General features: G+C 50.7%; 1 pseudogene; it reads right to left on the bottom strand.

The window, feature by feature from the left end:
• Positions 1-744: 744 nt before the first annotated feature.
• Positions 745-2,815, bottom strand: LOC144123359 (uncharacterized; annotated as a pseudogene).
• Between the last annotated feature and the right edge of the window lie 9,304 nt (positions 2,816-12,119).

Genomic DNA, 12,119 nt, shown 5'->3' with positions numbered 1-12,119 from the left:
AACAAGTCCTTCTTTCCGACCGCAATTGAAGAATGGAACCTTCTGCGCGACTCACTAACAAATGTGCACGATGCGACAAGGTTTAAGGCGATGTTGTTAGATCACCTGGGTTGACATGTTTTTTTTTTTGCCCTAACCTCTCGCCGACGTGTGTGGTGCTTGTGGCCTAAAGGCATTTTTTACATGCACCGTTCTAACTATTCGCGTTCCTTGCTTCTCTTTATGTTCCTATATTGCATTGTTATATTTTTGTGACCTTTGTTTTTCCACATCAACCTTGTATACGCTCCCCCCTTATGTAATACCCCGACAGGGGCCTTTAAGGGACAATAAATGATGATGATGATGATGATGATGATGATGATGATAGCGTTGTAACCTTAGTGCTGGACGTTTTAGCACGTGCTACAGTATCGATGAATCTTCCATAATTGAGGTTTGAGAGGTCCACTTTTTCAACTGTGTCAGCGAAAAGTTCCCAATTCGTGTAGCGTGCTACACGCCGCTGTGAACTTAAGGAAGCACCACCAACCTCTATGTACGTAGGAAGATGATCGTTGGCATAAGATTCTATGTCAACACTCCAGGTTGTTGAAGACGACAGATGATCAGAAATCATCGAAATGTCGAGGGCACTGGATCTTGTACCTTGAAACAAGGTTTCCTGGCCACTGTTCAGGAAAGCGAAATTGTTGCACTGCGCGAAATCAAATACCTGTCGTCCTCTGGCTGTTGATGTGATGCCTCCCCAAGCAGGATGATGAGCGTTGAAATCACCCGTAATGATGTGCGGCGCAGGGGTACTGCGTACGATAGGCTGAAGGCGGTCGACGTCAAAGTTACACGGGGGTATGTAATCGACGATCACTGTGAAGGACAGGTTCATGACCTTGACGGTGGTCGCAACATATTCATTCCGTGCGTCGGCAGATATGGGTTGTGGAATGGAGGTGACGTCTTTCCAAACAGCTAAAAGAACTTTGCTGACGTCAGCACCTGTCATCGAGTTCAGAACGGTATATCCTGAAAGACGGATAGTAGTACGCAGACGGGATTCTGAGATGGCAATGATCGAAAAACGGTGCTTCGAAACAAAATGTCGGAAATCAGACAGTCGTGGACGAAGGCTGCAGGCATTCCATTGGAAGATGGTGGCCTTGTTACGGATAATTTGCACGCTAGGGAGAGTAGCTGGTCTATTGAGTGCTACCGCCATTGTGCAAGAAGAGGTGCAATGAATTCAGGATTGTTAGGATGGCCTTCGCCACCGGCTAGGAGTGTGGTGCAAGGAAAGCGCGGACAGCCTCAGCAAGCGAGCACAGTATGGAACTGGTACTGTTGGAGTTTTGGCGAATAGACCCTTCACGTGGGTGGTTCCAGGTTCCATACTGCGGCTACCGTGAGGTGTTCACTTTTGTACTCGCTACAGGAGGTGGATAAACATTTAGGCGCGGTGGAAGAGGAGGAAACTCAGCCACGTCCTCAATGCTCAGGTGACTGGCTTTGTCTTTGTCCGGCGATTGAGGAGCTTTCTTCCCCGGCGATGAATTTTTCCAGCGGCGACTTGCCCGGATTTCTCAACCACGTCCTCAATGCTCAGGTGACTGGCTTTGTCTTTGTCCGGCGATTGAGGAGCTTTCTTCCCCGGCGATGAATTTTTCCAGCGGCGACTTCCCCGGATTTCGTTTTGCTCAAGTAGAGCAGTTTTTGTTGACTTATTGTCTGTGTTATTTGAGTTCTTGTACCTGTAGATAATTTTCTCGTTTTGGTAGGCAGTGCAGCGGAAAAACTTCGCCTCATGCTGCTTACCACAGTTAGGACAAAGGGGGTTATCACTTGCACATTCATTGCGGTCATGACTGCCACCGCAACGAGAGCAGCGCAAGGCAAGTTGGCAAGCGCTAGCCACATGGCCGAAGCGTTGACATCTGGTGCATTGCCGTGGTGTTTGTATATACTCGTAAACACGGTACCTTGTATATCCGAGCATCACGTATTGCGGAGCAGATTCTGTCGCAAATACAATGCGAATATTTTGTGAGTTTCCAAGTCGGCGGACGGATTTAATCGGAGCTCTCTTCAGCAGCGCTGAGTAGATGTCTGATTGAGAGAGATCCAGGAGGACACCCTAAATGACACCCACGCCGCAGTTGCTGGGGCAAGGCTCGTAGGCTTGAACTGCAACTCCAGCTATGCTTGTTATTTGCAAGAGGCGTTCAGTTGCGTGCGCTGTACGGGTATCAACTGCCAGAAGGTTTATGAGCTCGTTGGGACGAACTTGAAGAACGCCGTCTGGAGCCACAGATTCTAAACCTTGTCTCAATGATAGTGGATTAATGCAGGTAATGCAGTACCCGGAATCTGGTGGCTTGATGACAACCGTAAGGTTGTGCTTAGGAGTTCAATGTACATGCGGATTATCTGCACTCATAAGGGACCGCTTTGAACCGCGACGGCGCTTTGAAGGCACTTGAATAAATCTCTGAGACCCTTCTTTGGACTTCGCAGTAGTGTCCATGTAGGTGATAGTAGAAGAACCAGACGAATCAGAAAAATCGTCCTGACCTGAAGGTAGTGGCAGATCACGGCTTGAGTTGTAAGCATCAGGAGTTCGTTGTCCATGAGGATCTGTAAATCCTGGTCCTGATGCAGCTGGAGCAGAAGAGTGGTTGCAAGACACCAGGCTTGAGGCAGCAGGTAGGTCTTGCACAGCAGGTATGGCTTGCTGAGTTAGGCCTGACGGATTGCCAGGTGAACAATCAGGTGTTTAGCCAGGGTGCGGCACCCGCGGAGCCGCACCCACCGTAGGAATCATACCAGGATGTAGCAGTGCAGCTTATATCTGAACAGAAATGTTCAGCACCGATGAGAAATCATTCACAAAAAGTGGCAGAAACGAGCGGGCAAAGCCCGATAGCTCTATTCTTCGTCTTCGTCTATTCTCTCTTATAGGACACTGGTTAGACCTATACTTGAGTACGCGAAAATTGTCTGCAATCCTTACACAGAGAAAAACCGTAACAAACTGGAAAGGGTCCAGAAGATGGCTTCACGGTTTATCTTCAACAAATATGGTCGAATTCCCTCCCCTTGAAACCTGTATCAGCTTGGAAACCTTCCCAGTTTAGAAATAAGGACCAAACATGACAGGCTGAAATTTCTGTTTCTTATCACAAACATCAAGGAAAATGAGCAGCGCAAAAGCATGCAACCACACAAGAAGAAAGGACAAGACAGCGCTTGTGTCTTGTCCTTTCTTCTTGTGTGGTTGCATGCTTTTGCGCTGCTCTTTTTCCTTGGTTCAAAATGTACCAACTAGCCCAAAAAGAAATTTTACTGAATTACCATAAGCAATGAAATAAACAGGGCCAACTATTTTGATATTCTTACTAATGAAACCTCTAGACACAGCCATAGCATGTATATTCCGCCTCCAGTAACCCCTAACGATGCATTTAAGCATAATTTCTTTCCTAGAACTATAACAGAGGGAAACATGCTTCCCGATACGCTAGTTAATGCTTATTCCCTAAATGCTTTCTTGAATAATTCAGACAGTTGTATATATTCCGCAAGTGCACTGTACTAACCAATTTACGCTTTTCACTCGTTTGTCTGTGTTTAGCATCGTCCTTCAAATGTCTATAAGGGCGCTTGAGTTCGCAATTGTTTTCATTTTAGTGTGCCTGCGTGTGCCATAATGTGCAGTATGGATTACGCACATTACTGCTGTTCTGCGTATTCAGTGTTAATTCATACGTCTAGCCGCATATTTTTTTTATCCAGTGTGACCAGTTGTTTGCCTGCATTACGCGTTACCCTTATTTGATTTGTTGTAGTTGTTTTTTTACTTTTGTTTGTGGTTCCCACTCCTGTTATGGGCCTTCAATAAGGCTGACGCTGTCAATAAAGAAAGAAAGAAATAAGGAAGGATGGAAGGAAGGAAAAAAAGAAAGAAGGAAGGAATGAAAGAATGAAAGAACAAAAGAAAGAAGAGAGAAAGAAAGAAAGGAAGAAAGGAAGAAAGAAGGAAAGAAAGAAAGAAAGAAGGAAAGAAAGAAATAAAGAAGGAAAGAAAGACGTTCGCTTTACCGCACTTTAGGCCAACAAAGTACCCCGTGAATTTAATATTGGTTCCATCACGTATGCGCTGAGAAAAAGTGGCCCGCATGCTATGGTCGCTGAAACTTTGGGGGGGGGGGGGGGAATGAAGAAGCTTCCTGCCAATACCAAGCCCCCAACCGAGAGGACAAGGAACGTCCTAAGCAGCACAGGTCATCGGCCCAATATTGCAACAGAATGGTCCCATCCTGGTCCTTTGTAGGGCCAGATTTGCCAATACAGTTCTAATGTTGGGTCAGTTACTTGTGCTGCTTGGGTTTGAAGTGATTCCCTACTACCATGGGATTTCGCATGGGCTGAAAGAAGTTTCCCACAAAATTTGGAGTGAATTTGGTGTCGTCGGCCCCCCGAAAGCTTTCCAGTCTTTTGCGTCCGCATCTCCAGCTGTCAGCGAAAACCTGCCTGCAAAACAAAGCACCAAACGAAGTTCACGAAGTGCGCTGTGGGAGTAGTATATTCTATCCCAAGTTCCTGTGGAAAAATTTGCATAGGGCAAATGGGGCAGTGCTTGAACGAGCGACTCCGGGAACATGGCAGAACGCTGCGTTTTGGTACAGGCAGCAACCTGGCCATACATGTGAAGGAGTGCCAAAACTGCTCAGCTTTGCTGAACAGCACTACAATTATCGGCTGCGAGAAGTCCAGGCACGAGCGTGAACTGTTAGAACCGTTTCTAACAAAAAAAAAAAACGAACGCGTTTGCATCAGCGACCCGTGTGTTGTTCTCACTGACGAAGAGTGGCATTTTTCATCTGATTTGTTATGACGTCCGGACTTTGATGAATGTGGCATGCATGTGTGCTTGCGAAAGTAGTGGCTTTAAATGCGTGGTGCAATCAATAATAAATCCGTTTAAAGTCCGGTGACAGTCTCTGTGTGTCTTCTCCTGGTCCTGCGTCTTCTTTCCCTGGTTTTTTTCTCTTGAACATGTAAAACTCGCCTAGCAATTCGCGCTTCTGAACTGAGATATGGCTTCACAGTGAGCACTGAGACATTGCTTCACGGTGATGTGAATGATGAGGACGTTTTTTTCTCCTTCTTACACTGTATTTCGAAAATACAGCGAATCTAGGGGTGGTGGAGTGGCTATCCTAATTAAGAAACAAATTGAAGTCGTTTTGCAAGATGACGTACATGATATTTAATGCCTATGTGTGAAACTCTCCTGTTGGGGACTAAACTTTGTTTTATATTGCCGCGAATATTTGCAGTGTGTTCGTTTTTCAAATCTGCCGCCACATCACTTTATCGCTTTGTTTGCTACGCAAGACGCGACTAGATTTATCTCGATTGATCGCAGCCAGGCAGAGCTGATTCTACTTTGTTCCGGAATGTTCTAGTAACTTTGCGCTCTTTATCTCGAAAGTTCGCTATCAGCTTTAAATTGAGCACGGCCGACAGCGGCCGGCATTATGTTCGACGACCGCCAAGCACGCTTGTCGCTTCGCCGCCGCTGAGTGATTCAGTCCATTTTGAGTCCAAGTCAGCCCAACAAACAGTTCTTTTAGAAGGCCCTTTCGTCCGTCTTCATCGCTGCTTCGACTGCCGTCACCACTACGTGACATCTGGTGGAGGTGTTGGGTAGCCTTCAATGTTCCGGACGCCCCCTTCAAGTCGTGAAGCCAGCCCTGAGCGCTTCGCACCCGAGGACGAGCCAGCAGCTCAGCGAGCCAGCCGACGTCTCCAGGGAGAGGAGCCTGAGTTCGGGAAACTGCCGGACCACACAAGACATCGAAAAGACGCGGCTACGAGCACCGCAATCTCGCCGATGTCGACACCGATCATACTGCAGCAGCCGCGGATGCCGCCAACTTTCAATGGATCCCTAGGCGAAGACCCTGAAGAATGGTTGGATCAATTTGAGCGCGTGGCGTCATTCAACAAGTGGGATGATGCGGCAAAAATTGGACACGTGTTCTCATTGGATGGCTCCGCACGCACGTGGTACGAAAACTACGAGTCGTCCCTTACGACATGGGAGCTATTCAAGACAGAATTATTGAAGGTATTCACCAGTGTCGTGAGGAAAGAAAGAGCCGAACGACTCCTCGAGTCCAGGATCCAGCTTCCGAATGAGCCCGTCCGCGGTTACGTCGAGGAGATGAAGCGCCTATTTCGCCGCGCCGACCCCGGGATGACCGAGGAAAAGAAAGTTCAGTTTTTAATGCGCGGCGTAAAAGAACAACTCTTTGCAAGCCTCGTCCGCCAGCCGCCAAAAACAGTCGAGGAATTCATGCAAGAAGCCTGCACGATTGAGAAGACCCTCGACGTCCGAGCTCGGCAGTACAATCGTCCTTCCTCAGCCTGTGCAATCCGTTCGGACACGCCGGCAACCACCAGCGACAGCTTGCGGGAAGTTATCAGCGAAATCATCCGAGAGGAGCTACGCCGATTACTGCCATCCTCCCCACAGCCACAAGCAGCGACTCTGATGAACGTGGGACGGGAAGAAGTGCAGCAGGCACTTGGCACCCCGAAGGCCACAGAACCCCAGACCATGACCTACGCCGCTGCAGTAAGGACTGCCCAGCCCCAACGACAACCCCACGTCCTCCCCGATATGAGCCACTTGTTCCACAACGCCGCCTCCCAGCCCCCGCCCGCCCAGCCTATGACCGACGCTCAAGCCCCAGGAAATGCGACGCCTGGAGGACTTCCGACAACCGGCCGTGGTGCTTCCATTGCGGTGAGGCCGGCCATATTCTTCGTCACTGCCCGTACCGACGTATCGGTCTTTGAGCATTTGCCATTAACTCCCCACGACCACGTTTCGGGCAACGTCCTCAGAAAATCGACGAGTACCTGCGTCGAGAAGGGTACACGCCGAACCGCTTTTCGCGCTCACCATCGCCGTCAACCTCGCGCTTTTCGTCGCCACGCCGCAGCTACGCAGCCGCGGTACGAGGAAGGTCTCCCAGCCCCCGTAGGGGAAACTGAATGCAGCAACATCTGGAGGTGAGGTTGCTCAACAGCGAAACGCCGAAGATCCTCCACCGACCACGCCCCATGAAGACGCTGCACCTGCGACGCCGCATGAAGAACCGGCACTCGCTGCACCGACGCCACACACAATGAGAACCCCGACCACGACGCAGGCTGCCTTGAAAACGACGCCGCCACCCAAAAGAGCTTCGACCACACGCCCCACCCGCGACTCGCATACGCGACGAAGCCGTGACCCGACGCCAAGAGCGACGTGCAATGCAAGAGCCAGGACCTCTGACTTAGAAGTGACTATCGACGGCCGGAAAGTTACCGCTCTAGTCGACACAGGAGCCGATTACTCGGTGATGAATGGAACATTCGCTGCGCAGCTGAGAAAAGTCACAACGGCTTGGGACGGCCCACAAATTCGCACCTCAAGGAGACACCTCATTACGCCATCAGGACGATGCACAGCGCGAGTGACATTCAAAGGACATACCTATCCTGCGGCCTTTGTTGTGCTACCGCAATCCTCCCGCGAAGTGATCTTGGGTATGGATTTCCTTAATCAGCATCAGGCGATCATCGACCTGCGATCCAAGCTGATAACGCTTTCGACAGACGAAGCCATCGCTTCGATGAAAACTCGGGAAAATCACGTTGCCCTGAGTGTCCTGGAGGAAGAAGTGAGCGTTCCACCCCGATCAAGCGTTATCCTGACCGTAGGCGCCACGAAAACCATTAACGCTGAAGCCATCATCGAGGGCAACATGCAGTTGCTCCTAGACCGAGGAATCAGCATCGCAAGAGGCATCGCACATTTGCGCAATGGCCAGGCCGAAGTACTGCTGACTAACTTCAGCGAACAATACCGGCACATTAACAGAGGAACGACGATTGCTTTCTTCGACGAAATATCTGACGTACGAGACTCCTTCGCACTCTCCGACCCCTCAGCAGAAGATTCGCCTGAGCAAGAGAACTCGCCCACTTTCGACATCCACCCAGCCTTGCACCGGAACAGACAAGACCAGATCTGCAATCTTCTTCAAAGCTACAGTGAGTGTTTTTCGACATCGCCGAAGGTGCGACATACGCCAATTGCCAAGCATCGCATTATAACGGATCAACACGTCCGACCTCTCCGTCAAAGCCCCTACCGTGTGTCACCGCGAGAACGACAAGCCATCCGGGACCAAGTCGAAGAAATGCTTCGCGACGACGTCATCCAGCCTTCAAACAGCCCATGGGCGGCACCGGTTGTTCTAGTGAGAAAGAAAGACGGCTCACTTCGATTCTGCGTGGATTACCGCCGCTTGAACAACATAACAAAGAAGGACGTCCACCCCCTCCCGCGCATCGACGACACACTGGACCGCCTCTGCAACGCCAGATATTTCTCATCGATGAACCTCAAGAGCGGCTACTGGCAAATTGAGGTCGACGAAAGAGATCGCGAGAAGACAGCATTCATCACTCCGGATCTGCTGTTTGAGTTCAAGGTGATGCCATTTGGTCTCTGTTCCGCACCAGCGACGTTTCGGCGAGTAATGGATACAGGGCTGGCAGGCCTAAAGTGGCAAATTTGTCTGGTATATTTAGATGACGTAGTTGTCTTCGCCTCGAACTTTGAAGAGCACCTCAAAAGACTTCGAACAGTACTAGACGCATCAAGTCGTCTGGGCCAACCTTGAAAGCAGAGAAATGCCACTTTGCCTACGAAGAGCTGCTGTTTCTAGGCCACATCGCTAGCAAGGAAGGAGTACGTCCAGACCCGCAGAAAACAGCTGCTATTGAACAGTTTCCACCGCCGGCCGATAAGAAAGCAGTGCGCAGATTTCTCGGACTGTGCGCATACTACTGACGATTTCTGAAAAACTTTTCGCGCATCGCCGAGCTCCTGACCCAACTGACGAAGACAGACGTGCCGTTTAAATGGGAAGAGCCGCAAGCAGAAGCCTTCAAGGAACTTCAGCGTCGATTACTGTCCCCACCGATCCTCGCGCATTTTGATGAAAACGCCGATACTGAAGTTCATACCGACGCAAGCAGCGTGGGACTAGGCGCCGTCCTCGTTCAAAAAAGCGACAGGCTGGAGAAAGTCATCGCATACGCTAGCCGTTCCCTTTCCAAGGCCGAGGCTAACTATTCGACAACTGAGAAGGAGTGCCTTGCCATCATCTGGGCTACGTCAAAATTCCGCCCCTACCTCTACGGACGGCCGTTCAAGGTGGTCAGTGACCACCACGCGCTCTGCTGGCTTACCAATTTGAAGGACCCCTCTGCCCGACTCGCTCGATGGAGTCTGCGTCTCCAGGAGTTTGACGTCACCGTCGTTTACAAGTCCGGACGCAAGCACTCTGACGCCGATTGCCTCTCACGAGCCCCTGTAGATGCACCGCCGCCGGACGATGATGAGGACGCCCTCCTGGGACCCATCAGTCCCAGCTCTTTTGCTCAGCAGCAACGCTCGGACCCCGACCTAAAAGGCCTCATCGAGTACCTGGAAGGCAAGGTTTCTTCACTCCCCGCTTCATTCAAGCGAGGACTGTCTTCCTTCTGTATGCAGAATGAGGTCCTTGTGAAGAACTTTACAGCGAACAAAACAGCCTACCTCCTTGTTGTACCTACTTGTCTCCGCGAAGAAGTTCTACAGGCTTCACACGACGAGCCGACAGCTGGACATCTCGGGTTTACTCGCACCCTCCGCCGCATTCAAGACAAGTATTACTGGCCCCGACTGTCTGCCGATGTCGCACACTATGTAAAAACCTGCCGAGATTGTCAGCGACGAAAGACTCCTCCCACACGACCAGCAGGATTTCTGAGCCCCATTGAACCTCCCTCAAGGCCCTTTCAGCAGGTACTGAACGGAACAGCAGCAGAAGTCGCCAAATTCTTCGTGGAGTGCATTCTTCGACACGGCGCCCCCGATGTGCTCATCACGGACAAAAAGTATGGTGGGGCAGCCAGAAAAAGAATGTGCTCATCACGGACAGAGGAACAGCATTCACGGCGGAACTAACGCAAGCCATCCTGCGCTACAGCCAAACCAGCCACCGGAGGACAACTGCATACCATCCGCAGACCAACGGACTGACCGAGTGCCTGAACAAAACCATCGCCGATATGCTCGCTATGTATGTCGATGCCGAACACAAAACCTGGGATGTCATCCTGCCTTACGTCGTTTTCGCCAACAACACCGCAGTGCAGGACACCACCGAGATGACGCCTTTTAGGCTCGTCCATGGCAGGGAGGCCACGACCACGCTAGATGCCATGCTGCCCAACGTTACAGAAGAAGAGAACGTCGACGTTGCCGCCTACCTTCAACGCGCAGAAGAAGCTCGAAGGCTTGCCCGATTACGCATCAAAGATCAGCAGCGGTCCGACGCCAGACGCTACAACCTACGAAGACGCAATGCGGAATACAAGCCAGGAGACGAAGTCTGGGTGTGGACGCCCATTCGCCGCCGTGGATTGAGTGAAAAGCTTTTGCGCCGCTATTTCGGCCCGTACAAGGTTCTTCGTCGGCTGTGTGAGCTGGATTATGAAGTCATCCCTGACGCAATGACTGCATCCCAGCGACGCCGCGTACGACCAGAAGTTGTCTATGTAGTCCGTCTGAAGCCGTATTATGCGCGCTAAAGGCCGCTGCATTTCCATGCTCTATTTTCGCAAGATCCGTTTTTTTTCCTTACTAGTCGCAATATTTGTTTTAATGCATCGGGTCGATGCTTCTTTGAGAGGGGAGTAATACCGCGAATATTTGCAGTGTGTTCGTTTTTCAACTCTGCCGCCACATCACTTTATCGCTTTGTTTGCTACGCAAGACGTGACTAGATTTATCTCGATTAATCGCAGCCAGGCAGAGCTGATTCTACGTTGTTCCGGAATGTTCTAGTAACTTTGCGCTCTTTATCTCGAAAGTTCGCTATCAGCTTTAAATTGAGCATGGCCGACAGCGGCCGGCATTCTGTTCGACGACCGCCGAGCACGCTTGTCGCTTCGCCGCCGCCGAGTGATTCAGTCCATTTTGGGTGCAAGTCAGCCCAATAAACAGTTCTTTTAGAAGACCCTTTCGTACGTCTTCATCGCTGCTTCGACTGCCGTCCCCACTACGTGACAATATGCTTTTTATAGGCCTACTAGTTCTGAAACCGACTACTTAACGAAACTAGAAAATCATATGTCACAGTAGGAAAACAGTAATCGTGTCTTCAACTGGTCGCTTTAGATCGCTGTGGAGCTCTGAGAGGCGACCGCACATTCGGCTGGTCGAAACCGGCCGCTCTGACTATATTCGGCTGGTTCTTTCTGAGCGCTCGCCTCCAGCTCAGAGCGCTCTGACGCGCTCCGAGAAAAAAGTCGGAGCGGCTCCGAGATGAGTTCACGTGACAGAGCCACTTCCGCAATTTCGCGAAAGCGGTGCGAGGCCTCGGCGTCCCCTGCGCGTGGGCAGAAGCAAGTGTAGGCTTTTTACGCAGTAGTAGCGTCCTTCCTGTGTTGTTTTGCGGGTGCCGCGCTGTGTGAGGCAAAATGTCCAAGAGACGCCGGAGAACTACGCTAGGAACGCGGTCTGTGTTGCTGTCGCATAATAATAATAATTGGTTTTTTGGGGAAAGGAAATGACGCAGTATCTGTCTCATATATCGTTGGACACCTGAACCGCGCCGTAAGGGAAGGGATAAGGGAGGGAGTGAAAGAGTAAAGGAAGAAGGAGGTGCCGTAGTGGAGGGCTCCGGAATAATTTCGACCACCTGGGGATCTTTAACGTGCACTGACATCGCACAGCACACGGGTGCCTTAGCGTTTTTCCTCCATAAAAACGCAGCCGCCATGAAAACAGTGATTCCAGCAGTAGCTCAGACGAGGACGCCAGTGCTATCCACAAGGCGATGTTCGAAAAATGAGCGTCCCGTGGGACGGAAAGCCGGGGTAGCGATCGACTAAGGCTAAGCGGCGACCGCGATGCAAACTATGTGCGGCCACGTGCGGCTAAAGGTAATCAAGGGACCTTACGTGCGGCTACTGTTTACATCAGCCCAGCGGTGCCGCGTAGTGGCTCC

The sequence above is a fragment of the Amblyomma americanum genome, chromosome 3 (assembly GCF_052857255.1).
Source record: "Amblyomma americanum isolate KBUSLIRL-KWMA chromosome 3, ASM5285725v1, whole genome shotgun sequence".
In the NCBI taxonomy this organism is placed as follows: Eukaryota; Metazoa; Arthropoda; class Arachnida; order Ixodida; family Ixodidae; genus Amblyomma; species Amblyomma americanum.
The sequence above is the reverse complement of the archived record's forward strand: the minus strand, read 5'-3'. Positions and strand labels throughout refer to the sequence as shown.